The 26817-nt window shown below is 46.5% G+C and overlaps 2 protein-coding genes across 2 annotated transcripts in view; both read left to right on the plus strand.

Annotated features, from left to right (window-relative positions):
• Positions 1-26817, plus strand: part of LHFPL7 (LHFPL tetraspan subfamily member 7) — a 59039-nt gene that overhangs the window by 11375 nt on the left and 20847 nt on the right. The window lies entirely within an intron of this gene.
• ASPA (aspartoacylase) overlaps positions 13112-26817 on the plus strand; it is a 48004-nt gene continuing 34298 nt past the window's right edge. The window contains exon 1 of the mRNA XM_088066034.1: positions 13112-13248. The gene's annotated coding sequence lies outside the window, so the exon portion shown is untranslated. The remainder of the gene's footprint in view (positions 13249-26817) is intronic.

The following is a 26817-nucleotide window of genomic DNA, read 5'->3' on the forward strand; positions in this document are numbered from 1 at the left end:
TTGCCTGGGGGGTGACACATCCCTGCTGTGTCTGGAGCAGATACAAAGCAAAGGATTAGGAAGAGTCCCTGGAAAGGAAACTGTGGCAGATAAATACCATTGAGGCGCTGTGAGGGGTTCTGGTAATATTGAACAGGCTGTAAATAAACCGTAGGCTCTAAGCGTTATTGACAAATGAAAATTTACTGGGGACGTTTGAGCAAGCTAATGGGTTGCTTTAAACCCTGGCATTGCCTGCTAAGCATTTTGTCTTGTGCTTTTTAATTTTGTGCACTGTGGATTAATTCCCATTCAGAGCCAGGCAGCCCTGAGTCAACAGAATTAAATGGTTTAATGTATTTGGATTCAGAAATGCTGCCCCTCCATAATTTTTCTCCTTGTTACCCCCCTTCCTCCTTAGGAAGAAGCTTTTCAATAGAAATCAGCTGCAGTGAGGTGACAGGGAGAGAAACTCCTCCCCAAAAATCACATTATCTCAGAGAAAAACAGGAATTTTAGGGTAGATGGAATTATATGGGAGGGGAGGAAAGCAGAGCAAGCCCAGGAGGTTTGGTAGAGCATCTTTCTCATGGGGGGTGAGGGGCATCTCTGCCAGGGAGATCCCCTTGAGATGCTGGCAGAGCAGTGGGGTTTTTTTTCTCCCAAATCCCAGGTTTCCAGGTCCCACAGTCACCTTTCCTCTGTCTGACCAGACATTTTCCCACTGAAATCTAAATTTTGCTCTCATCTTCCCATTTCACAAAGCCAGCTTGATAAGTAAATAAGCTTAATTCTATAAAACATTGAATCAGGAATGCAATGTCCTGATAAAAAGCCAGGTGCATTCAGCCAGGAGCATGAAACATGCCAGGAAGTACAGGAGCAGAGGTACCAGCAGAGCCAGAATCAGCCCCCACAGGCTCTGCACTGTCTCAGAAAGATGCCCTGAGCTGCACTCACATAAATCCAGGTGCAGAGGCCAAGGATTGATCCCTGAACTGAACAGGAACCGATACTGAGAGCAATCCCACAGAAAGGGAAGCCAGCTTTAACACTTTCCTGCTGTATATTTGAGATCCAAGTTGTGCCTTTTGCAGCCCCAGAAGGGAGGAAAATAAAAACCTAAGGCAGACAGAGCAGAGCACTAATTGCAAATGCAGACAGGCCATCAGGGTTCAGAGCTGGGCTAATTGCCACCAGACTTTGAAAATATGAGTCCTGATGCCTGGCATCCACTCCTCAGGAAAAAACCCAACAAACCAACATATCCACACAAATGACAAGAGAATGATGCCTAATGAAAGAGTTAATGAGCAACAAGAGGAGGAGGAAGGGTAAAGGAGCATTCTCTCAGCTCTCACACCCTGCAAAGTCACAGGTGCCCCTGAGAGATTCGAGATGGGGCTCACTCCCAGTTCATGGTCACTAAAATGAAATTTCTGGGAGATCCTTCCTTCCAAACATGCTCAGCAGCACCTCCAAAGGGGCTGAGGTGGCCAAGCTGGCCCATTTATGTGTGGGGTGCCCCAATCCTCAGCTGCAACCCATTGCTATTGCTGGAGAGGGGTCCTGGGGCTGGCCCCAGGGACAGGGAGGGCAAATGGGGGCACAGCTGAAATCCTGCCAGTTGTCCTTCAGCAAAAGCCCCTTTGCTGGGGTTTTAAAAACAGGAGTTCATTCCAGGAAGAAATGTCTCGTGCTGCATGGGGCTGAAAGGGAAGGACAGGGAATGTTCTCCAGGGCTAATTGTGCCTGTACAACCTCTCTGGTGGCTGCCAGGTGCTGGTCAGGGGCCCATGGTTTACAGCTGGACATTACAGTTGATCTCTGCAAGGCTCCCAGAGCAGTTTTTCAGTGACTGGCAGTGGGGAAGCTGCTGGAAGGACGGGGACATCACAGAGTATCAGGCACTGGCTTCACCCACGGGACCTGTGAGTGGTGCCCTGGGGAGCCCTGAGGCTCTGCTCTGAGCTGTCACAGCCCACACAATCCCCAGCAGTGTCACTACCTTTCAGGAGTGTCCTGAACCTGGAAGAGATGAGAGCCAGAGCAGCCTCTGACAGGTTTCCAGCATGGACTGTGCTCCACGGCCTAGCACATCCTCACTCCCATGGGATTGGCCTTCCCAGGGCAGTGAGACTTGTGACTGATGAAAACAAATTGCAGCTAAAGCTGAGTAAACCCCATCAAACAGAAAATCTGGGCAGATTTCTGCTTTGGGGCTTGTGGTAGTAAGGGAAGGATTATGGGTGTGCTGTAGGATGAAGCTGCTGGTGACCACCCTCCAGCACTGAAGATGGTTCCATCTGCTGCTTAGGAACAAGTCCTCACAGGCAGGATGAGCAGCCTCCCTCATCCCTGAAACCCTCAATAAAGCCAGGACTGTGTTGCTTTTGGGAAGCTTTTCCCTGTGTGCTGTTCATGCAAAGGGAGCAAATGAAAAGCCCTTGCTTTGCTGGCAAGGGCTGGCTGATCCAACCTGATCCACGGCTGCTGATCCTTTCCTTGGTCTCTGTAGCCTGGCAGGAGGAGGCTGCAGAGCCTGGCACCCCAGTGAGGGCACAGAGGTCAGGAAGCCTTCAAGGCTTCAAGGGAGAGTTTTGCTTTCACCCCACACTGCTCTCTGTCTGATCCTACCACCATCAACTCACTGCTCAAGACAAATCCAGTGCTGAGGGCAAATGATCCTGACTTGCCTGTGCCTTTCTAAGGTTCTTTTTGTTTTAAAGAGCAATTTCCCAGCATTGCCACGACAGAATCAGAACACAAGACAGGCAGAAACCCCCAGTTATGCAATTCCCTCATTTAGCCACACTGTAATCCCAGGTTTCACGGTAGTCCCAAGAGCTTCTTCCTGAAAAATTTGATTGCATTCTGCAGCTGAGATCTCTTTTACTGGCAGCAGCATGATGGCATTGCAGAAATGGCCTCAGCTTTTGGTCAGTTAAACAGCAGAGCAAAATGCAGGAGACCTTGTGATTTTTGTCTGTTCTTTTGACACTGATTATCCAGTAAGAACACAGAAAAAGGGAGAATTGTTCATTTTCATGTCAGTGTGAACCTTCTAAATGTACCAATTCCCGAGGACTAAAAACCAACCTAGATTAAAATGGCATCTGCCATTCCCAAAAGAGTAGCAGGATGAGTGGGAGGTTTTGGACAGCCCGTGGGCAGCAGGGCCACAGCAGGACCCTATCAGGATGCTGTTCCCGTGTCATGATGTTATTTAGGAAGGTAGGACGTGATCCTTCCCCCTCATTGCACCTCCCATCCTTCCCTGCATCCCAGCTCACCTCTGGGATTGATGGTGCCCCGTTTCTCCCAGCTTGTGCAGGCTCTGAATGGCAAACAGCACCGTCATCCGCATCCGTATTGATCCCTCAGACTCCTATCGATCAGCCTGGTGACATATAGGTAATGTGTAATTAGCAACTTAGATAAAAACAGCACCAGGAGGGAGCTGCCTGGCAGCCCCAACCTTTGCTAGTGTGTCCATGGAGCAGCAAACAGAGGGGTGGTGGCTGCCTGGTAACTGCTGATTGGCATTAATTCACTGGAATTCTTCCCTTCCCTGCAGCCATCGCTCCCGTGCAGTTCCCTGCAAGGTCTCAGATCCCTTCTATCCTGCCCCTTGCCCAGAAATCCTGGTTGGAATAACGGCATGAGGAAGGCACTCTGCCAAGCATCCCTTTCCAATGCACTTGTGGCACTGGCAGCTGGTGGGGATGCTGGAGAGCAATATCCAAGGATGCTGCAGGGGCCACGGGGCAGTGGGGATGTGCTCTGCCCCTGGGTTCAGTGTCACAGCACCACTTTGAGGGGACAGAACTGGAGCAGACACATCCCCGAGGCAGGGGACAATTTGGACTTGGGAGCCCAGCGCTGCAACCAACACTAAAAATGTTCAGGAATGTCCAAGGAGAGGAGGGCTGGAACCATTCCCAGCCCATGCAGCCCTTGGCACCCCATCCTGCACAGCCCAGCCCAGGGTAGACCCACAGCCCATTTCCTGATGGGTGTTTTTGTGGCTCAGGCAGCCTGGGAGCCCCATCCTGTTGACGCCGAGGGTTGTTTGTCAGAAGACATCCTTCAGATTCAGAAGAGGAACTTGGCAGTGGAGGCAGGGGGGAAGCAGCTCCTTGTTGTCCAGGCATTGATTTGATTTAAAATCACCCAAAGCTTCCCCCATTCCTGTTTAAAAATAGCGTCTTGGCTTTTATTGCAGAGCCCACGCTGTCCCTCTTCTTGTGGCAGTAGCTTCTTGAAGAACATGCTCAGTCCCGATGCAGTGACATTGCTGGATGTGTTCAATCATCAGAGCAGCATTAAGAAAATGTTCCATAAAGCATTTTCCCCATTTAGGGAAGGTTCCTCAAAACTGCAAGAGATGATCCCAAAATAAGCAAAGTCCAGTGTTCCTGCAAGGTGCTTGTGCATGAAAGCAAAACACAGCAGCATAAAACCTGAACCTGGAGATGTGTCCAGCTCCTGAATTTCCAAGGCAGCTTGTTTGTCTTTCTCTGGAAAGAGCATTGCTCCCATCACAGCTGGGAGCAACTGCATGATCCTCCTCACTGCTCAGGTCCTCACTGCCATCCTCACCCTCTCCCCTCCACATTTCACATCTGGTCCTTGCAATAGAGACAGCACTCACACCATTGGAAGCCCTGATTCTGCCCCTGGTGCAAGGCTTTTTCCCCCCTGCTTTCTTTAATTACATTAGCAAAGTTAAAAAACTGCCTTTGGCATGTTATTATTCAGTCAGTGAACTCGCACTAATTCCTGACACAACTAATAAATATCTGAGGGTAGGAGCTCACTGCCAGGGAGCTGGAGAGGGGCTCGGCCACAGCCCAGCCAGTGAAGTACTTGCTCCAGAGCCAGTATTGCTCATGCCTGGCTTACCTGTGATCTCATGTTGTTCATTTGCACTGATGCAACTCCTTTTCTGTTACATTTTTTGCTAATTTCCTCCAGAATTCAGCTCAGTAAAAGCCACAACCATCCTGAGCCTTGGGCTGGTTTGTCCTGGAGCAAGGACTGCTCTGAACCCTGTGGAGATGCTGGGCACCAGCACCAAGCACAGGTGTTGTTATTCCATCAGTCTCTGTGTGCTTAAGGATTTGATGAACTCCTATGTTAGAAGCAACAACTGACTTTTTTTTCCATTCACCTCCCAGCTGGGAGGTGTTGCCTGCGAGGATCTTGCAGGGAGGAAAATGAATCTATCAGATCCGCAGTTCAACAGGCATGAAAGTGGAACCACAAACATCAACTTCATCCTTTCAGGAAATTTTTACTTCTGCTGAAACAGTAATTTCCCTGTGCTCACTCCAGTGCATACATTCGATTGACAGATCATCTTGGTTTGAGAACAATTTCATGATTCTACTTCCAAAACCTAAAACCTTCGTTGGAGAGCCAGGCCATTAAACATAGCAGTGAAAGGAGAGGGGCTGGCAGCTCTCCTCACAGCCAGGCTCCCTGCCACAGGTCAAGTGCAGATCAGCCTTCCCCAGGGCTCCAGCTTGTTTCATACAAGGTGCAGAGCTGCTGAAGGAGAAGGGGCCAGACCCTGGCTGTGCTGTAGAGCAGCTGAGCCCTGCTCCACCCCAGTGACAGATGATAGAGATTCATTTCCATCTGACATTTGGACAGATTTCTTTCCTCTGCTCAGTTCTTAAAGTGTGCTTTGATTCTCCCCAGGTGAGTTTTGCCATTTGGCACAAAGCTGCTGATTTGGTGCCTTTGCCCTCCCTTCAGGCCAGGTCCCAGCAGCAGCAGCGTGCCTGGGCTAATGCCAGGAGCAGAACATTTCTCAGTAGCCTCATTTAGAGAATAAACCAGCCATATCCTTTCATTGGTTTCTTGGAGAGGGGCAATACATTTCCAGTGGCATCAGTGACAGAAGCAATATTCTTTCATTGCTATCATCGGAAAAGAGCAGCTTTATACTGCAAGAAAGAAATATTTCACTTGTACAAAACATATTTTTTATTCCCTTAAATCTGGGGAAATTCTTGCTGTATTAATATGTGTCTGAATTGCTTCTCTTGCAACACTTCTCCCAGGGATTTGAGCTTAGACCAGTTATTGCACTTGGATGCAGTAACAGTCCATAAAAAAGTATATTCTGTAAATAATAACAGTGCTTTATAATAAATGGAAACTACAAATAACAAGTGCCAATGGGACTCCAACACTGCCACCCCTGAGGAAATACAAGCCCCAAGGAGCCCAGCACTGTGTTTCTGAAAGGAAAATCCCTATTTCATTTGGTTCCCTCTGCCTGCAACTCTCCCTTCAGTTTACAGGCAGTTGTTCCTTTTACAACGCAGGACATTTACCTGGATTCTAACATTTTCAAGGCACCAGGGTGGAGTGTTACCAGAAGGTTCCTCAAGCCATATCTTTCCAAACAGGCTCCTTCTTGAATTTTTGGTGAGGGATGGCTTTGATAATGGCTCATTTTTCATGAAGTTTAATTGAGCTTGTTGGTTATAATAGCAAAGATCCACTGCAGGAGAGGGTCTCCCTTCCCTTGCAAGTTCAGGTTGCATAATAAACCAGATCCTGCAAAGCTTGAGAGCATTTATCATTTAACAGCTGTCATTAGTGGCTGCCCAGCCTGCTTGTTGCATGCCCACAATGCTGAGAAGGATCACATCCTCTTATCTCCTTGCTGTGTAATTACGTGTTCAGATGAGGTTTCTTTCCACAAACAGTTTGACTTCTCCCATTCCCCCTCCTTGCTTAGCTCATGTTTGTTGGCTGTAGCTGGGAAGATGGAGACAGACCCCTCCAACCTTCCTGCAGGGCCACCTGAACGTCCTCCCTTGCTATGGGGAGGGAGCTCAAAGCTGAATTTCATGCATCCTGAAGCAATTGTGTAGACATCACATCATCTTTACTGACTCATCCATCTGCACTGAGCGCAGGGTGTAACACTGAGGAAAAAAGCTTCCCTGTCTCTCTGATGCTGGCAGGGAGCTCAGGACTGTCAGGAGCAGTTTGCAGCTCAGTCTGCTCAGGGATGTGTTTCAGGGAGTTTTGGTCAGCCCCAGTGCCCAGCCCTGTCTCTGGCGATGCTGAAGGTCTGGCCTGTTGCTAATACCAATATTAGCAGCATGGAGACAGGCTCTGGCCTTGGGGGGAAACGTAAATCTTTGATGGGCTTCTTGGATGCTGGCTGCAATTTAAAAGGCATCTGAAAGTGGGGACAAGGACCTGTCAGGACACAGAGCAGGGCAGTGTACAGAGAAGCCATTACCTGTCTGCCAACACCAACATGCTGCCCCAAAACCTAAAGGTTGATACCAAATTTATGGTGAAGCAGCAAGCCCCCCACTGCCTCAAAATCTGTTTTGCTGATATTGGATGAAGCTCATGCTATTTGTAGATCCTCCTTGGAAGTCATTACAGGGCCCAGCCTTGTTGAACACAGTGACAAATCTGGGTGGCAGCTGCTCACTGACTTTTGTGACACAAACTGCCCAGGCAGCTAAAAACTCTGCATCTGTGCACCAGCCAGTCTGGCTTTAGGAGCAGGGCTGCAAAGAGAGAGGATTTCCCTGAGAAAGGAGCAATGAAGGTCTGACAAATGAGTCTTTTCCAACACCTGCAGTCCTGGCTGACTGTGGGACAGACCCTTTGGTGGGACATGGAGCCTTTCAGTCCCGCTTTATTTGCTCTGATTTGGCTTCAGTGCCCTGGATAACTGGGAGGTGGTGCTGGGTGAGCTGGGGAGCCAGCCCTGGGAACAGCCACAGGAGCAGAGACTCTGGGCCAGATACATTTCCTTTTTGCACAGCCTGACAATGCAGGGAGTCTGGCAGAGGTCTCTGTCCTCCTATGGGCACGTAGCACAGCTCCCAGGCGAGCTTTGCTTCGGAAATGTTTTGCTCTGCCTTCCTGTCTGAGCCTGTGCTGAGCCAGATTCCTTTGCTGGTAAGGAACATATCTGCTTGGAGGAGAAATTTACCCTGCACCGAGTGTAAACACAGATGGAAACATGGTGGAGCCCTTTTCAAAGTCAAGGGAATAAATCTGTTTTAAAGGCTGTAGATCTGGGGCAGTGAAAGAGCAGGTGGAGCATTAACCCCAGAAAGGACAGTGGGGCTAAGGCAGAGGGCATAAACTGCACAATAGGAGAAGTGCCTAACTGGAGAAATTACTCCCAAAGAGCATAACAGAAAGGAGAAGAGGCTTCTTTTTTAAGAGTCTTGAGTTTTTTGAGCCCTGTGAGTTGCATCCCAGGCACTTTGGATGGAGCAGGCAGGTAGGCTTTTCCCCTGGACTAATCTCATCTGCCTTCTCTAAGGCAGCATGTGAGGGATGCAGCCCCATGTGTCCTCCAGCTGCTGGGATGGATAAGCAGGATTTTCCTCCCTGGTTAGGCAGCTATTGCTGTGCTGCAGAAACCCTGCAAGGACAGACCTGGCATGTTCACACCAGTGGGAATCAGCTTCATGATGGTTTGGTCAGCTCTTCTGCTCCAAGCCAGTACGTTTTCTATATTCTACAGTAAGAGCACTCCTGAACAAAGGCCTTGGCCCTTCAGGGCTTTACTCACTTGCCTAACCAAAAAGCTAAAAACATGGATAAGCCTTGGATGGCTGAGAAAATGTGAAATTGGGTTCTCCTCCCAGCCGTAACCTTGGCAGAAGCACAGCTCTGGCTGCTAAATCCCATAAAATGAACAGCCCCTGTTGCTCCTGATAGGGGTATAAAATGATAATTACTTGAGCAGTGGCTTACAATTCAGTGAAACAAGGATCTCCTTTTTGATTGAATTACTCAGTGGTTATTCCTAGAAGACTGGAAGCAGATGGCAAGCTCTGGCCAGGCGTTTAACAGCCTGAGTTATGGCATGGAGGAGATGGAGCTGAGCTCCAGCCTGCTGCTCCTGCTTTCCTGCTTGCTTTGGGTCCCCATCCTGGTGTATTCCCCGGGAAAGGAGGAACAAAAATTTTGTTTCTGTAAATCCAGTGCTGCTTTGGCCCAGGTAAGAACATATTGACAGCAATCCCAGCGCATTGTGTCAGGAGCCAGTGGATCTGGGAGGTGACAACTGCCCTTCTGTCACACAGGAAAGCTCCCGGTCCTTCCAGGCCAAGGAGGAGGATGGATGGACAAAGGCACAGTCCCCTGGGCTGGGGTGGAACAAACACAGCTATATAATTTCTGTCTCACTGCTCCTCCTGCCCCTGTATATCTTGAGCACATCAATAAAATCAAACAGACTATTAGCAGCATTATCAGCCATGGATGGGCATCAGGCAGCCATGCAACTTGCATTTTATGAAGTGCTGCTCCTACCACTGCTGGGGCCGCAGTGATTATCACATCTCCTCACAGCTGGGCCACACCACAGCTTTTATGAGCTTCCTTACATCAAAGGCCCTTTCTTTTTAAAGATAAATTAACAATTCTCTCCCTTTCTTTTTATTTAAGGGCATAACAGCCAGCTGATTACTAGGTGAGACACCAATCTTGCTGCCGTGCTGTGCTTACTGCATTGTCTATTTGATTATTTTTATTGAATAAGCAAATGTTCTCTTGGAGCTCTGAAGTCCTTATGAGGGAGACTCATTTTCTGCTACCGTGATCTCTTTGTCACGGGTGGGTGATGTATGAAAAGGAATTGCAAATAGCTGTTTACAGCAAGCAAAGTCACAGAACAGCCCACTTCAATTTCTGCTGTCGGAGGCTGCTGTTGGCGATGGTCAAAATTAATTAAGCAGGAAGGAAGAGAGCAGGGAGGCACTATGCATCCAGTTCTGACATTGAAATATTAATGGTGAGCTAATCAAGAAAGAGTATCTATGAATATCTAATCAGCTCACAGTTTGCAGCTTTACTGAAGCAGTGAACTTCTGGGCAGCAGCCCTTTGCAGGAGGTGTTGGGAGGGGAGGTGGGTGGGCTGCTCCTGATCGCTCTATCTGGGAATAAACAAAGAGCTCCTGCCTGTGACAGGGGCTGAGGGACATTTTCCTTCCACAACTCACATCCCTGCTGCCACTGGATGCTGCTGCATCCTTCCTGCTGTCACCTACAGCAGCCAGGCCAGAAGGTCCAGCCCACAGCATTCCCAGCACTGTGTTCCTTCCTCCCCAGTGCCAGAGGCAACGTGGAGGGCTCAGCTCCTCCAGGACTGAGCTGCAGCCTCTGTCCATGTCCAGGTCTTGGGAAAAGGCTCAAAACATTGTACCTTGGACACACAACCTGGCCCTCTCCCTCCATGCCTGGTACAGGCACCCCACGGGAGGCAGCAGCTGTGTCCCTGTCTCTCCTGCCCGTGTGTTCCCAAGTGGAGTTTCCAAGATTTTTGTGGGGAAACAGAAGGTGATGGTTGTTCTGCAGGGCCAGGGGCACTGCAGACCCCCCAAGCCCAGTGCCTGCTCAGCTGCTTTCTCCCACCCACCACACAAGCAGGGAAAAACAAGAGGAAACAATCCCATGGCAAAGCTGGGCCGATTCCAATCAGAGCCACAAAAGTAAATGTCAGCTTTGGGTGCCAGGAGTCGTCAAGCATAATTTCTTTCTTCAGTGTCAGTGTAATGAGGGCTGTGGCTTTGGAGATTTCTATTGCTGTGTTTCTGCAAACAGTTCCCTCCTCTAACCTCTTGGAAATTGGATTTTGTGGGGCTGAGCAGTTTGTGTGCAGCAGATAGCAGCAGGACTGATAAGCAGAAACCTGTTTACACACTCACTCTCATCTAATACTACAACTGGGCAGGCAGCTGCCTAGATTATATTTTAAATTTATTTTTTTTTTAACACTATCAAATGTAATCCTTGTTGGCTGAATGTTTTGCTGCTTAACTGGGAGAAATCTGAACTATGCAGTTTTAACACGTAACAGACATGAAAATGATGTGAAGAAAAGGATAAAGGTAATAAGTAAATCTTAAATGACACTAAGGAAGAATCAAGTGTTGATCAGGAGGGAGTAGAAAACTGTCCTGTGTGAGGTGGTGCTTCATGTGCTGCCAGGGGAGTAGGGACTGGATACAGCTCTAAATGCAGAAAGGAGAGAGTCCTGGCACATAGCTCTGACAGCCACAGGAACTTTCTGGGAAAGGAAAAGCAAAGCAGATGGCATCAGTTAAGAAGAGTGGAAGGTACCAGGGATGCCCAGGGAAATGATGGAGCCCAGTGGTTGCATCCATTGTCTGTGGGAGGGAGAAACCCCTTCACTGCAGGTGTGTGGGTACTGCAGAGCCCAGTTCCAGTTCCTGGGGCTGGTGGGGGAGTGAGCAGCAGGATTTCTCCAGGAGGAGCACTCTGCTTCCCTCTACTGCTCCAATATAACCCAAATCTGTCAGCCTTCAGGGCTTGCTGAGAAGGTCATCTGTAAGCATGGCTAATTATTTCAAGCAAAGCAGCAGGCTAATGCCACTAACCTGCTCCCAGGGACTGAGCTCTGCCCTGTGCCTTGGCTCCATAGCTGCACACAAGCTGCAGGGAATTACGGATGCATGGGGGTGTGTGTAAAGCTCATGGATATAAACAGATCCCACTGGCATGTACCTTGAGCACAGAGAGGGAAATTCACATTTTTCATAGCCCATTCATTCAGTTGTCATGAAAATGCTGTTCCAGCCAAAAGGCAGAATCTCTTCTTTCTGCCATTTAATTTTCTTTAATCTGCTCTTGACATTTATTGAAAGAAGTATGTTACCCATATCAAAGGCAAAGATTTCAAAACATCACATGGAAAAAAACGTAAGGTCAATCCAAGCGAGGATATGGTGGCTGACACGAGATGAAAGACTCTGGTTTCCACAAGGAAGGTCTGTGCAAAACGAGAGGCCACGCTGGCCTGTGCTCTGAGGGTGCTTCATTTCCACCCTGGCAGGAGCTGCTGGTGGTAGGCTTTGTGTGTTTGACACCTTCAGCAATTCAAACAAAGCTTTCCTTAATATGAACAGGCTCAAAAATAAAAGATGCCTTGATACACAAGTTTTCAGAAGGCTCTTCATAGGGGTGAAATGTTTCCATGGCTCTGCTCAACACTGGCCCAGCTCTCTGCCTGGGGCAGAGCTGGGCCCTCCTTTGCCTTCACTCTCCATGAGGGAGTGGTGCTGCTTCTCACATGATTAAATGAGTCCAATTGACAAACTGAACAAACTGCTGAAAGTGCATCCAGTAGAGGGGCCAAGCCTGCAAGATGCCTCTGGATGTGTGGAACATCCTGAATGCCAATACTGAAGACAGACTTAAAATGTGAAAGATCCTCAGAAAACTTCTGCATTTAGTTCATTTCGCATGGGTAGAGGTAACAAGCTGACACAGGTTAATTTATAGCTTGGTTGCATGCTGATTGCAAAGTACACATTTCCAGTCAGCCACCAAGAGTAAATCACTTTCCCACTGGTTCTCCTGGCATATAAAAGAAATTTCTCCCTTCTCGACATTTAAAAAAAATCCTGATATGTTATACACTCCATGACTTTATAGCATCTTTAATATTTCAAAGGCTAGAATCTATAACCTCAACCTTTAACAAATGTACAGTAACGTGATAACAAATTTGCCTCGAACAGCTGCTATCTTGGTACCAACTGGCATGAGGAGGAGGGAAGTAATTGGCTTGTTTTCAGATAATTACCATAATTGTAGTGACACCATTTGGATCACATCTAACTGCGTTCCTGCTGCAAGTTGGATAATTTAATAATTGGCAGAATTTAGACTGACAATAAAGGTAAAGTCAGCATATGGTGGGGAATCAGCAGGCACCTCCCTGCTCTGCTGGTACAGGCTCTGCTGCTGTTGCTCTGAAGTTCAGCAAAATCTTTTGGGTTTGCTGCTTTTCTCAAGCTCTGCAACTGGGCCACATCTTTGCTCCTTTTCTGATGCTTGACCTGATGAGACCACATTTTGTATATCTTGAACCTTTTGATTTGAGATCAATCAGTTCAGTTCACTCCTGTCCAAATTACTCCTTCCTTTGTGCTCGAGTATTTTTAGCTGTCCTAGTTCTGCTGGGGGCTCATCAGAACTCTGCACTGAAAGGGGATTAAAGCACAGTCAGGTGCTTGCAGTCAGCAGCCACATGCCTTTCCCAGAGGTTGAATCCAGGCTCCCTGGAGCAGGGCTCATTCCCCTGGCTGAGCTGCAGGGATGCTGGACCCAATATTCTGGAGGGGACTTGTTCCTCTTGTGCCTTCCTGTCCTTGCTGCTCGTGGCCCATGTGAAGGGGATTCAGTAGCTCCAGTGCTGAGAGCTGCCCAGCCAGAGCCCCAGGAACAGGGGCTGCAAGGTAAGGCCAGGAGCAGCCTGAGGCTGCTGGGGAAAGAAGGAGATTTCTCAGCTCAGCTGGGAGCTTTTGGCAGGGGTTGCAAAAGGAGCAGAGCTCTGAGCTACTGCCCTGCAGTGCCTGTCTGTGGCCTTGCCCTGCCTTTTTCTGCAGGGCTGAGCTGAGGACAGCTGACAGCAATACTGACAGTGCCCAAGGAGAGAGGACTGCTGGAGCTTCTCCCCTTCCCAAATGAGAGATACTCCATGGGTACATGTGCTTGTTTTGCTTGTGTGGCTCTTCTGCTTTCCCTGGGCTGAACCCACAGGTGTGTTTTCCACAGGTCCCAGTGGGTGATGGGACTGGGGATACACCCTTAGCTTAGGTCTGCAATGCAGTCCAGGCCGGGGATCCTGGTGGACCCATCAGATGCTGGAGAGAACTTTGGCATGGAGCAGGGGAAGGGCTCATCTCTAACAGACCCCTCTGCCAAGGAGAGGTTGAGGTTCCATCCCAGACTGGGCACACACAACCCTGGCACAGGAGGGAGGGAAGGGAGATGACTAAAAAGTAAATCCCCAGGTTTTGGTGGGTGGTCTCCAGTGTAGTGCTGGGAAGGAGTGGGAGTGTGTGCTGCACCAGGTTTGTGATGCCTGGAAGCAGCTGCTGATCCCCACACATCCCTTCTCCCTGCACACAGAAACTGCAGGGTATCTGTTTCTTTGCAGCATTCCCTCCCCCTCTGTGATTTATTGCTGCCAGGAGGCTGTGCATGTGGAGGTGGCATAAATCTCACCCAAAAGAGAGAAAAAGAGGAGATTTGCATTCGCTTCCTCACTGGCATATTGAATGCAGCTTTCCAGCTCACTGCTGAAACCCTGGGCAGGTCCCAGGCTGGGACACTTCCCTCGAGATAAAACAGGGCCAGCACTGGGGCCTCCTTCTCTGCTGGAAGAGGCTCCCACAGCCAGCAAGGAGCAGCTCCCCACTCCACCCAATTATCCCCAGATTAATTTTGATCCACTCCTATTTATATTTTTGTGGTATCAAACTACACAATTCTGTAGTATTTGCAGGCTTCAAGCACTCACTGTGCTCCCCTGCTCATCTCCCAACAGCCACAAACCCTTTCCTCATTCAGACCTCCAATCCTCCAGCTCATTCCTGTGTCTCACCCACCTTCCTCCAAGCTGCTTCCATCCGGACTGACAGTCCCTGTGCTGGAGTTTAAATCCCCCAAGCTACTACTGGAGGCTACAGAAAGCAATTAGGGAGATTACAGTCAGAGCATGGTCATGCTGCTGCAAGGGTCTGGATGTCCTGTCACAAGCAGGCAGCCTGCACTAAGAAGCTTTCAAATAACAGAGAATAAGCAAACAGAAAAGCCTGGCAATTGTTGTCTCCAAGACTGCATTTTTCCTGGAAGTCCATCAGTGCTTTCCTGTGTCAACACTAAACTGGATACAGGGCAAAGCAAGAAATTCAGAAGAGCAAGGAGAAAGCAAGGTGTATATAACACATTAATCAGAGGCAAAAGTTGGAGGCAGTCTGTAAACCTCTGCTCCTGCAGGGGCTGACAGCTGTAAATAGCATATTGAAGCCATGGAGGAAGTAAAGAATTAATTACAGTGCCAAGACCCAATCCCACTTCCAGCCACAGGCAGCATTTATTAAGATCTCACTGAGGCAGGAAAGATTGAACAAGGGACTCGGGGGACTACGAAGGGGAAAAGAATTAATCAGTTTGTCTCAGGAGACTGGAGAAGTCAGATTAAATAAAAACTGGAAGTAAAATGAAAGGAGGAACAAGATGTCTGGAAACCTGGACCTGTTTGAAGGAGAAACTCTGGAGCTGGGAGCAGTCCCAAGGGCTCCAGTCCCCCTCTGAAGAAGCTGAAGAGCTTTGAGGACAAAGGCTGGAAGTTTGCCTACACCTTTTAATAGGTTTAAAAATGTCACTTTAGGCCTCTTCCTTCCTTTGCCTGGCAGAAGGAGGCCAGGAAAGACATCCCCAGCTCTCCCACCTCTGATCCTTGCTCCAGTGTGTGACCAAGGAGCTCAGATTCCCCACTTCCCACTTTAACTTGGACCTGAGAGTTGCTGGCTGAAATTCCCTGATAGCCAAGCAGGACAGCAAGGGAAGCTGCACCCAGCTGAACAAATAGAAGTCCAAATCCTAGAAGCAACACCCTTAAAGGAACATTTTTGTCCCTGCCCATTGTCAGCCCAGTGTTTTCCATTACAATAATATTCAGTTATTCATCTTGTAAAGTGTACAACATTTTCTTCCCTCTTTTGTGCCGTTGCTTTTCTGCCTGTCCCTCTGGGAAAGGTCACTGGGCTTCCACATTCTTGCTGTGTAATGAGCTGTGACAAACACTGGTGACCAGGCTGGGATCACAGAGTTTTAGAGGGCGTTGAACACCAGCATCACAAGGAAGGAGCCTGTCCCCAGCTCCCATTGCCAGACTCCTTCCCCTCCATGCAGCTCAGTGGCAGAAACTCCCTGGAAGCCAGATTAGAGACTTCTTTTCTTATTCTTCCCCCTCAAAATCCCAAGCCTGATATATCCAGACATAAAACTTTTCATGTAATCAAAGTAAAGAGTGAATGGAGGAGTACACCTTAGTAAGTTTTCAGGAATCAGGAAAGCATTCCTGCTTTTTTTGCATGTCCAGAAACAAGCTGTTTTGAGAAAGTCCTTATGGAAATGCAAAGTGCATATCCTATAGCAAGGTTTCTTCAAACTCCAGCAGCTTTGATTCAGAAGAGAATGTTGCAACAGAAACTTTCCAATAAAACTTCATGTTGGAAAGTTCCTGACTTTATCATATCAGTCTCTTTCACAGAAATACAGGTCTGTGCCTACTTTTTTAGCAAACTTCCAGATTACTGGTATTTACTGATTTCATAAAGCAGAGGTTGTAAGGAATAGACACAGCTGCATTGGGTAATAACCCTTAACATCAGAAAGCATCAGAGCAGGATGGCTTTTGTCCCATGTTATGCCAAAGAACAGTACCAAAGAGGTATTTTCTGCTGATTCTATGGTGGTATTTCCTGGAAAAACTTCAACTCCCAACTCCCCAGTGTGCAGTGGAGGAACAGCAGTGACTGTTCCTTGTCACTCTGACCCAGGGCACAAGCATCTGCCTGTGTACAGCCAGCCCCTTTCCCTCACCTCAGACTGAAGGTGAACAAACCACCAAGCCAGAGCTGCAGGCAATACTTAAAGAACCCCACAAACCACCAAAAGTAAAGAAGTCTCTCTCCCAAAATGTGTAATGTTTCAAACCAAACCAGTCAAAGAACTGAATGTGAAACTGGTGCAGAAATAGATTCTTTAGAAAATGAACAAAAAGGATGTTTGCTTGGGGTTATAGATAAAACAGGAAATTAGAGGTAAAAGCTGAAAGCTGAAGATGGAAGAGCCTCCCTGAACCACCTGTGCTTCCTGGGGTCCCCGGTTTCAATCTTTGGGCTGCACAGTCCCAACTGCACCATGTGCTTTTCAGAGCTGGTGCTGCCCAGTGACATCTCACATCTATGCTGTTAACTAACTCAGAAAAGACAAAAGCTTCCCATCCCTTCTCAGTCAGCTTTTCCAACGTGGTGGTGGTGAAAGCCTTGATGCATCTCACTTTAATGGCCCTAGGGCTTATTGATGGATCCCAAAATTAGATCAGCAGACCCCAGCAGGCTCAGGAGTCTTAGCTAGGCTTGTTACCTTAATGAAATGCTAATTGCTGCTTCTGCAGACCAAAAAAGTGCTTTTGGTCCTACAGCAGCTTCAGTTAAGCAGTGTTAATTGCCAAAGCTAATTATGTTGCTGTTGCTCCTAGATACTGGTTCAGGTTAGGTCTGTAAACAATAAAGGCAGTAGTCAGTGCCCTCGGTGCTTTCTGTGCACAGCGTGGCACAGAGCAGGTGCTCTGCAGGGAACAGGGGCCACAGCCTGAGCTGATGCCACACACACGCTGCAGGACAGGGCCAGGGAGGTGACAACCTCTAGACAAAAGACCTCAGAGCAAATCTTCTTCCTAAAATTTTTAGGATTTGTGTTTTGAGAGAAAATATTGGGGAAAACAAAACAACAACAACAAAAAAAACCCAACCCTGATCTTTCCTCAGTTCCTTAGGTACAGTTTTTATTCATTTCTTTAACCAACTGTCCTAAAAAAGCCTCAGATTTCTTCTGTGAAGCAATTAGTGGAAGCCAAGGAGCGTCACCTTCCCAAGGAATAAAAACCCTTCAAATGCCTTTTTTTTTGTTCTACATCGCACATCTGTTTCATTGATAAGGTTCCAAGCTGAAAAGGTGCATTATGTCGATCAAACAACCAGAATTTTCCAAGATCTTTCTGAAAAACCATTAGGATAAAATATTTGCTGGTTAGAACAGCCTTGGATAATTTCTCCAAAGGGTTTCACTTTGCCAGGGCCCTTGGAAATCATCGCTTTGGGACTGGAGGCAGAAGCAGCCCCATGTCAGCAGCTGTGCTGCCATTGCAAAAAGCAGGATGAACCTTCCCTGGGACACTCCCAGGGCAAACAGGAACAGCCTGGGAGAGCCACAAGGAAAATTCCCTTGAGTTTGGCTATGCTGCTTTACTGCTCTCCTCCTTGCACTGGAAAGGAGCAAAACAAAGCAGGCAGTGCTATAGGTTGTTATTCTAGAAAGAACTTTACAGAATCCTGCTTAGGAAACATACAATAAACCAGCTTTTATCCCAGATCCAATTAACAGCTGAGTTACGGGACTCAAGTGAAATAAAGGGCAGCGAATCTCCCAGACTATTTACATGATTTATTAGAACACGGCTGTCTGCAGGAGCGGGCGGCTGCTTTATGTTTAATTTATGAGGACGTGAGGGGGGTGAAGGCTCAGTTACCAAGCTGTTGGGGGCTTCCTACCCCAGCAGTGCTGAAATTCTCCTACAACAAAGGCACTAACAGGCCACCTCACTGCAGCATTGCTGGCTGCTCATGGCACGTCAGCCACGGCTTCCCGGCCGGGCTTGGCAGAACTGCCGCTGGAAAAGTGCCACTCTTTTCCTCCCACTCTTTTCAAGGTTCATCTGGAGCAGAGAGCCAAAGCTCAGACATCCAGAGACAAAAAATAGATGAGTTCCCAGCCTTGGAGCTGAACTAGCAGCAAGGGGCAGTGCATGTAGTGGGAGTTTCTTTAACAAGCATGGAGAAGTTGGGACTGGAGTTTTCTCATCTCTGTTTCTGAAACTTCCCTTTCTAAGCATCTTTCAGGCCAGAAAAGGATATTGGAGCTGACAGCCTTGGAAGAGCTCCACCATTTGATGTTTGTGTGTTTGTAGAGGAAGCACAGAAGGATTTTCAGTGACAGATGAAATCTGCAGTCCTTCTAACACACCAGCTAAAGAGATTTTGCCTCTTGAAAGCCAAACTCTAAGGTTTCTATTGCAGAGTTTGATACCAGGATTCCTGTTTGATACCAGGAAATTGAGTGTTGTGAGAGAATGAGTGTCCATAGTTTTCTCCCACTGCAATCAGTATTCACATAAAATAGCTGCTTTCCCTGTCTTCCACAGCAATGAGCAAAGTGAGACCAGCTGCTGTTTCATTTTTTCCCTTATTTTTCAGAAGCAGCGGATACGCAGCGTTAGGAAAATACAGTCAAAAGTAATGTGACTTTCTCTAAGTGTCTTTTCAAGAAAAGTGTTTTCCTGTGTGTGGTGGGGGTTTTTCAGCACTTCAGTGGTGTACTGAATAGCTGTTAAGATGAGAGGCTCCAATGCCATGTTGTATCAATATCACAAAATTGGGTGCTCCTGAGGGAAGGAGCTGTTATAAATGAAATTAGAATTTTGACAATTGGGTCCTTGAGTTAACAACAGTTTAATTAAACATTAATACAATTTAGTAAATTGTATAGTAATTTGATATAAAATAATACAGTTTAGTAAAAGAATACAATTTAATAAAAAAATACCATTTATATATCTATAATTTGTCAGTAATTAAGTGTGATTAAAGCATAAGCAAAACTGACTGGGGTACAGAGAGAGCTTCCCACCCTGCCTCATGTACCAACAAAACAAATCAAACTAAATTTATATACTGTATGCTTACACATATTTATTAATATTTCCTGTAAGTTTCCTCCTATTTCCGATTTTTTCAGTTTACATCACTATTCCTCACAGCACATGCTTCACTTGTTGTTAGGGGGTCTTCAGTCTTCTTTTGGTGGTCTTTGGATGAAGGCTCACACTCATCCTCATTGTCCTCTGGATAACCTCCCAGGTTTGTGCATGTGTGTACTAAGTGTGTTATGTAAGTCCACTAATTAGTCTTACATTTAATAATTTTCAGGCCTTATGTCTAAAGTCATTCCAACTTTGTCCATCTCAAGGTTGATTTCGTCTTGGGACATCACTTATCTTTCAAACTACATCCTGTACCTCAATTTTAACATGTAACATCTGCAAAGGGACACATCTGCCTTGTCACACTGATTCTTTTGGTTGCTTCTAATAATAACTTTCCAAATAGTTACAATTTAGTTAGCACAAATCAATTCCATTTATTAGAGCCTAATTAGGATTATTATTTATTGCTAGAGCAGCCTCAGATTTGGCAAGTCCTCTCCCAGCAAGACTGTGTTCACTCCTAGCATATGTTGTTTGGATCCATCATTTGAACTCAGAAGCTAAAAGTACTTTTTCTCTAATGGGTAGAGATACAAGCTCTCCTCCAAATCTCTCCAGGAGGTGGAAGGCTCTCCCAGGGGGTTGCCTTTTTCTGTTAAGTGTTTCTCTAATGGGTTTGGAGAGAAGCAGCACTGACACAGAGCAGAAAGAGCAGAAATCAGCCTTACAGAGGCAATATAAAGTTTCTGTTCCCAGCCACCTCCTCAGCTTCTCTGCTCACCTTATCCACTCAGTCTGATCTCTTATAAGAAAACCAGGCAACTCTTATGCTTGTTCCCAAAAACTGACTTAAATAATATTTTAATGCCCATAAATACAGTTAAAATATTATTTGCAGAGAAAGCCATCCATTAAAAATCAGGTTGCTGCATTTAGTTTTCTACTAATAGAAATACTAGTAGTACTAATAGAAATACTGTTAGTTTTCTACTAATAGAGAATCAGGCTGCTGGTAAGTTGAACTTCAAATGGGACCAAGTTTCAACAATTTGTACATCCTGCTCCCTGAGACACAGGCACATCTCCAGGCTTTGGTATTCCTGAGTGACTGCTAACAGCTCTCAGGGGCACCTGAAACACCACAAATTAATACACCTGAGCCTGGTGGGGAGTTTCAGGCAATGGCTGTCAAAGGTGTTGTGATATCTCAATTTAGGGAGCTCAAGAGAAATAGCAGAAATCATGGTTTTAAATGAAGGGTGAGAAAAGTGTTAGATTAATGCACCAGTAAAGTCTCTGCAACAGAAAGTGCTGTTTTTCTAACAGTATTTCATGCAGTTCCTAGGTGTGAGACAATAAACTCTGCACACACATCTTAATAAGAGATCTGTCTTGCGAGTGCCAGGGATTGGCATGGGCTGCTTTTGCAGGAGCAGTTTGAGTTTCACTGGAAATCAGAAGAGAGAATTCAGCTCTCAGGAACACAGGGTCAGATGAAGAATTACAACCAGGTCTCCCAGCCACAGACAGCGCCAGCCCTATCCCCCCTCCTGATGAGAAAGTAATTTTTCTCATTTCCCTCATTCACATCACACTGGCAAAGGAGTTGGTGCTCGCAAATTTGGCTGAAAGTTTTCAACCACATTTCCACAACACCACTGCAGAGCCTGTTGCACACAGGTGCCAAAGAAGCATTCTTTGAAATACAGAAGATTTCCAGGGTGCAGCTCCCTTCCCTTTGCAGCAGAGTTCAGGTAGGGTTTGTTGGAGCCACCTGTGGTGCCCAGTTTCCCAGCAGGACTCCCTGGGGTAGAAGCGCTGATGCTGAAGAGTGAGGACTCAGCAAGGAGCTCCTTTTCATCCAACCTGACCAAGGCTGCCAGCAGGGAAGCATTAGGGGCAAAATGTTTCCTCTGGCTCTTTTTCAAAAGCCTGGAATGGACACAGTCCATTTTATCATATTACTTCAGGCAGAAATCAGCAGTCAGCCCGGACCAAGTTCTAGAAAAGTCAGTGCGACACTTCAGGGCAGTTTTACCGAGTTAAACAAAGGTTGGCAGCCAAGTGGCAAGTGTGAACAAACAGCCATTGACACTGTTGTTATTATTATTATTTACTGCCCTCAAGCATCCAGTACTGCAGGGGGGAGGAACAGGCTGGCACTTGTCCTCAGAAACCTGCAGTTTAGCTGTAGTCACAGCAAAATGAGAGTTTCTGTATGCATCACACCTCCCTCCCCTCCACAGTCACTGTGGGTTCTCAGCTTGAGGACGGCGTTGTCACTGACAGTAATTAAAGGCATCACAAGAGGCGCAAGTCTTTGCTGGGCTGTGCACAGGAACCTGGCTCAGCCCCTCCTGGCAGTTGAATTTCTCTGTGTTTTGTGTCACAACAGGTCTGGCCAGCAAATACCTGTGCAGTTACTGGGCTCAGACAAGCAGTGCCATGAGCTGGCGTGGTCTGATGGTTTGTGATCACCACTCCAGACTTTAATAATCACATACAACTTTGATAACCAGCAATTGCTTGACTCAGCTCCTCTCCTTCCCCCCACCCCTGCCAGGCACTCCCAGTTTGCTTTTGGGAGCTGGTGGCTCTTCTTCCCCATCAAGCTCCCCCCACCTCTGCTGACAAACCCATCTTTAAAAACTGTGTCAGCTGCGAGGATGCAGATGGTCGCATTTGCATCAAACAACTTTTAAATTATCATTCAAATTAAATTAAATTGAAAATGCAATGAGCTGTTCCTGTAGAACTCTGCACAAAGACGAGTTAATGAAGGTCACATTTGTAACCAGTGAGGAACATTTAAACTGTATCATGCTTGGCATGGGATGCCATTAAAGTAACATGCCCTTCTAAATAAGGATAAATTTCTCTTAAAGGTCTTGTGCAGGATTGCTCCCTGCTCTCAGAAGAGGCTGGGCTTTGGGCCCTCCAGCTCAAAGAGGGAAGAGCAGTGCTGGGAGCAGCAGAGCACCAGCAAAACTTGCTGGCCAGGAGAGTGAAGCCTCAGGCACCAGCCTGGACCATCAGGTCCTGCCTGTTCTCCTTGCCTGGATGCAAAGCCAGGCCCACCTGGCAAGGCCTGCGGAGCTCAGACGAGGGAGCTGATTGAAAGATGCAGTCCCCTCGCCTCTGGTTGCAATTGCTTCATTTACACACACACAGCTGGGTGTCTTTTGCCTTGCTCTGTGTTTGCAGTCATCGAAAAACTGCCCTGTAATGGTTTGGGTGACATCCATCATCTTCATGGCTCTGTGTTTTCACAAGGGTGTCACAGAAATGAGCCATGCCCAGTTCTGTGTGCTGAGATGACAAATGTGACCTGTTTGGCTCCTTGTGAGGTCCAGCTCCTACTCTGATGCCAGGCTGGGCTCCAATAAAACTCTGGGTGAGTTCAGGAGCTGAGCCCTTGACCAAATGTCCCAAGTCCAAGCAACCACAGAGCAACAACCTGAGCAAGCCAACACAAAGCAGAAATTTGTAGTTACTCTTCTTTCTCTTGCCTTTGCATGATCCTGCACCTTATCTGTACCTGCTGCAGGCCACATCACATATTTCATCTCAGGAAATGAAGCAGCATTTTGTATAGGGAAATAAATAGCAATAATACATCTTAAATGCTCCTTAACAACAAAGCTCTTGTTTTCACATGGGCTCTGCTCCACACTCAGGTGCAAAGTCAGATGCTGAGACATCAGAGAAACCTGTGAAATGGAGAGTAATGATTGGCTCAATTCTTGTCATCTGAAAAGGCTTAAGAGCTGTTGGTTCACTCCAGCAGTAGCCTGCTGTCTCAGAGAAGAGCTAACACCTGCCATCAAAAGAGGACTAAAGTGCTTTGCTTTAAATAGCTGGTGAGTTTGAGTTGCTTTGAAATGACTGAGTGCATCCAAAATCTTAGAAAGCAACTGTTCTAAAATCCACCCATCCCCACTTCTCCATTATAACAAAAGCAGTCAAGTCACAGCTGAATGCAGCTCATAATTCCTTGCAGGAAGAATCACCAGGTCCAGCTTCTGAGTGAGGACAATGGCTCAGTGGGTTGGCCCTGTCTGCAGAATTTTGCTGAAAGGCAGCAATGTGCCTTTGCTTACTCTGAGCAGAGCATTGCTCAAATGTTTTTCCTAAAAGCTTGTAAGAGTTGTAAATCTGAGGAAAACCCTTCTGATCCCTGTGGATGATGGTCTAATTTGTTATCAGCACAGCTGAGAGCAAAATCTGGACCTGAGTGTTCTACTCAAAACAAGCTTTTGTGTGATGACATCTGAGAAATTGCAACAACTGGAATTAAACTATTTTACATAATCCATTCATAAGATAGAGCTCATAAATAATAGTAGGAAAACAAAATGTCAAACCAAACTGATTAAAAAAAAGCTTGAAAGCTGCTTTACAAATGAGTGGCACAATAGCAGCTCAGCAGTGAACGGTGATTTACCTTCTGCTTTGTAAACCAATTTATTTATCAATAGCTTAAGTTCAAAGATTATGCAAAAGTAACAAAGTCAAGGATAGTGACTAGGAGGAATGTGTCACACTGCTGCCTATATGGATTCAACAAAGGAATTTAAAGCTTTGTCTTCTTCCTAATAACAGCAGAACAGCTCAGTCTAAAGCCACAGCTTCCCTCTGGGCATGGGAGCAGATTTCCAGCTCCAGTTTCTGTGCCTCCTCTTCTGGGCAGTTGAATTAAATGGTTCTGATCAAGGAGGTCACAGTTTTCTGCTGCCTTTTGCCTCTGCTGTGGTATGTGACCAGCCTGTGGCTCAGCTCAGTTCCTGACCCTGGAAAACTCAGAGATGTTGCAGAAAAGATGAAGACTCTGAGTCTGCCCACTGACTTCTCCTGCACAGCACCCAAGTGTTGCAAAGAGGAGCCTTTGCACTGGCAGTTCATTTTCTCTTCAGAATCTCCATGGGAAGGGAATTTTCCCTCTTTAGATGTTCCATTAGAAACTGCTGATGCAGAATCCATCAAATGCATTAAAAGTCCATTAAGTCTGTAAAGCTGCTGTTTGTTTTCCTGTGTTGTCTGAAGAATTTGGAAGGCAACAAGCTGTATGTTGCCTGTAGCAGATTATCCTGTGCTGGCTGTGTGCAACAGGGATATGTGGCTTCAAGAGATGAGAGGATACAAGGCCCTTTCAATCTGCCTGTGCCTTTGAACTGTGTCAGACAAAAATGCCAACAGTGGGAGACACAGCAAATGAAACCCAAGAAGTTTAGCCCAAAGTAACTATGTCATTTTGCATCAAACAATTCTGCCTGAGATATTTGCTTTTTAGTCAGTTCTGAACTGCACATTCTTCCCTAATAACTGCATCAACAGGTAACACTTTGTTCAAATTATAGCTAGATCTTCACTAAAGTTATCTGAAAATGATGGTACTGAAAAATTCAGGTAGGATAAATGACCTGGAGCATTTAACAAACTTGTATTAATTCATCAGTTCTAACTTACATGCAAAGGATAATTTCAGTAACATCATGAAATAGTTATTTCTGAGATAAAACAAGGCACAACAGTTCTGTGCAACCCAGGATAATCAGGGAATTTAGGCAGGGCAGGCTGACTAGGACACAGCCTTAATCTTTGTAAAATGAATGTAAAGCCAAGCAGGGAGTTTCAGCCAAAGCTTGTTCCAACAAGTGACGTGCAGTGATTCTGATGAATCCTCACGACACCCTGTTGAGAACTGGTGATGTTGTATAAACATGCAGCATCTTGGAATCTTGCAGAGAGCAGGGATACACCTGGTACAGCACACAGGTCAGAGCTGAGCGTGTGAGACGCTCGCCTGGTTTGTTGCAGCCTCCTGGGAAATTTGTTTGGGTTTGGTTAAGTTGACTTTTAAATGCAGGCATCTTACGGAAGGAAACTTCCCTGAATGACAAGTCTGATGTAGTTAAACAAAACCATTTTTGAAATGCAGAACTCCAAACATGATTAAAATTCAGGTTTTCCAATGTATATTTCATCAAGGCTAACCATGAACAATTCTTTTTAAGTATTTCTTTTGATGGCTGGCTGTTTATTTGGATTCAGTGAATGCAGGTTTGGTGAAAGAGGGTGTCAAACAGGTCAAGAGGCGAGACGGACACTGTGCCCTGGAAATTCGAGCCTTTATTATCTGGTCTCCATGGAATTTCCTTTCCTGCATAGAAAAATGTGTGGTAATGCCATAGCAACAACAAAGGAACAAACATAGCAGGACATGTCTCTGCTGTTTAAGGCTTAGTAGACTGGATTTTTAAATGACTGCATTTCCAGAACTGTTATTTTGCTTAGAATAATATAAACAATGAGAAGCTGAGCTAAAGGCACAAGAAATAAGGACGAACAGCTTTCCATCTTCTCCTTGAAGATTTTGTCTGTAAGGCAAAAGGAGCCTTATAAATATTAAGAATGAGTTGCAAAAAATCCTCATTTTAATTTTAAACCATTCCTCTTCCTCATCTCACACCACACTTATAAAGGAATCATCCTTAAGCCCCACGATAAAGTCCTCACCCTGTGTGGGTAAGCACAGATGCTGAATGCTGCACGTATTCTCTGCCAGCCAGTTCCCACAGACAAAATCTGCTGCCTGCTTGTTGGCCAGAGGGACTTTGCTGAAGGGTGCAGGGGTTAAATGGCCCTTGGGGAACTGGGATGTCTGTGGAGATTCACAAAATGGGAAGAGAGAGCAGCAGTTTAAGGCTGGGCAGCTCCTGGTGTGGAGGTCCTGCTCCCAGATGGTCCTGCTCCCTTGTCCTGTGTGCCAGCGGGACACAGAGCAAGGCATAAATCCACTTTTTCCCCTATGGGTTTGCCCTAGGATGCCACAGGAATGTGTGGCTCACCACCAGCTCTCTTAAAGCCACATGCAAAAAAAAGTAGATCAACATGATTTATCAAAATCAGTTTATTATCACAACACTGATCTGTCAGTCAGCAGCCCCAGAGGAAAGTTTTTGCAGCCCTCCCAGACCCTTTAAGATCCTTGACCTGAAATGCAAGGCTTTCTGAGCTGCCTCCTGACCTTTCTTGTGACCTTCCTCTCACAAGCCATTATTCTCCACACAGTGGGCCCTGACAGCAGAGTCCATCAGCACCTGTCATGGAGGGGTCTAAAAACCTCACAGTCTTATTTCAAACCAGCTCTTTATCAGAGGAGACCAAAGTCACTCCAAGAAAAGATCTGAGGAGGTGTGTGTAAGAAGGACAAAAATCCCTCCAGTTTTCATCAGGAATGGGTAACTATAACCACTTTTCCTGGCTACCCTGTTTTTGTTGGGGTAGATCTCAAACTGGGTTGCAGTGCCTTCATTTGCAAATCTGCTTTCCATCCCCATCACAGGCTCTAAGAAACTACCTGTGACCTCAGCCTCTGCCCACTTACCCACTATTATCCTCTGATAATATCCTGCCTCTGATTTCACTGTGTCTTTACAAAGAATAGCCAAAGCTGGGCAATACCCAG

The sequence above is a fragment of the Pseudopodoces humilis genome, chromosome 23 (assembly GCF_049639895.1).
Source record: "Pseudopodoces humilis isolate 2021_Gansu_Grassland_sample_001 chromosome 23, ASM4963989v1, whole genome shotgun sequence".
NCBI lineage: Eukaryota > Metazoa > Chordata > Aves > Passeriformes > Paridae > Pseudopodoces > Pseudopodoces humilis.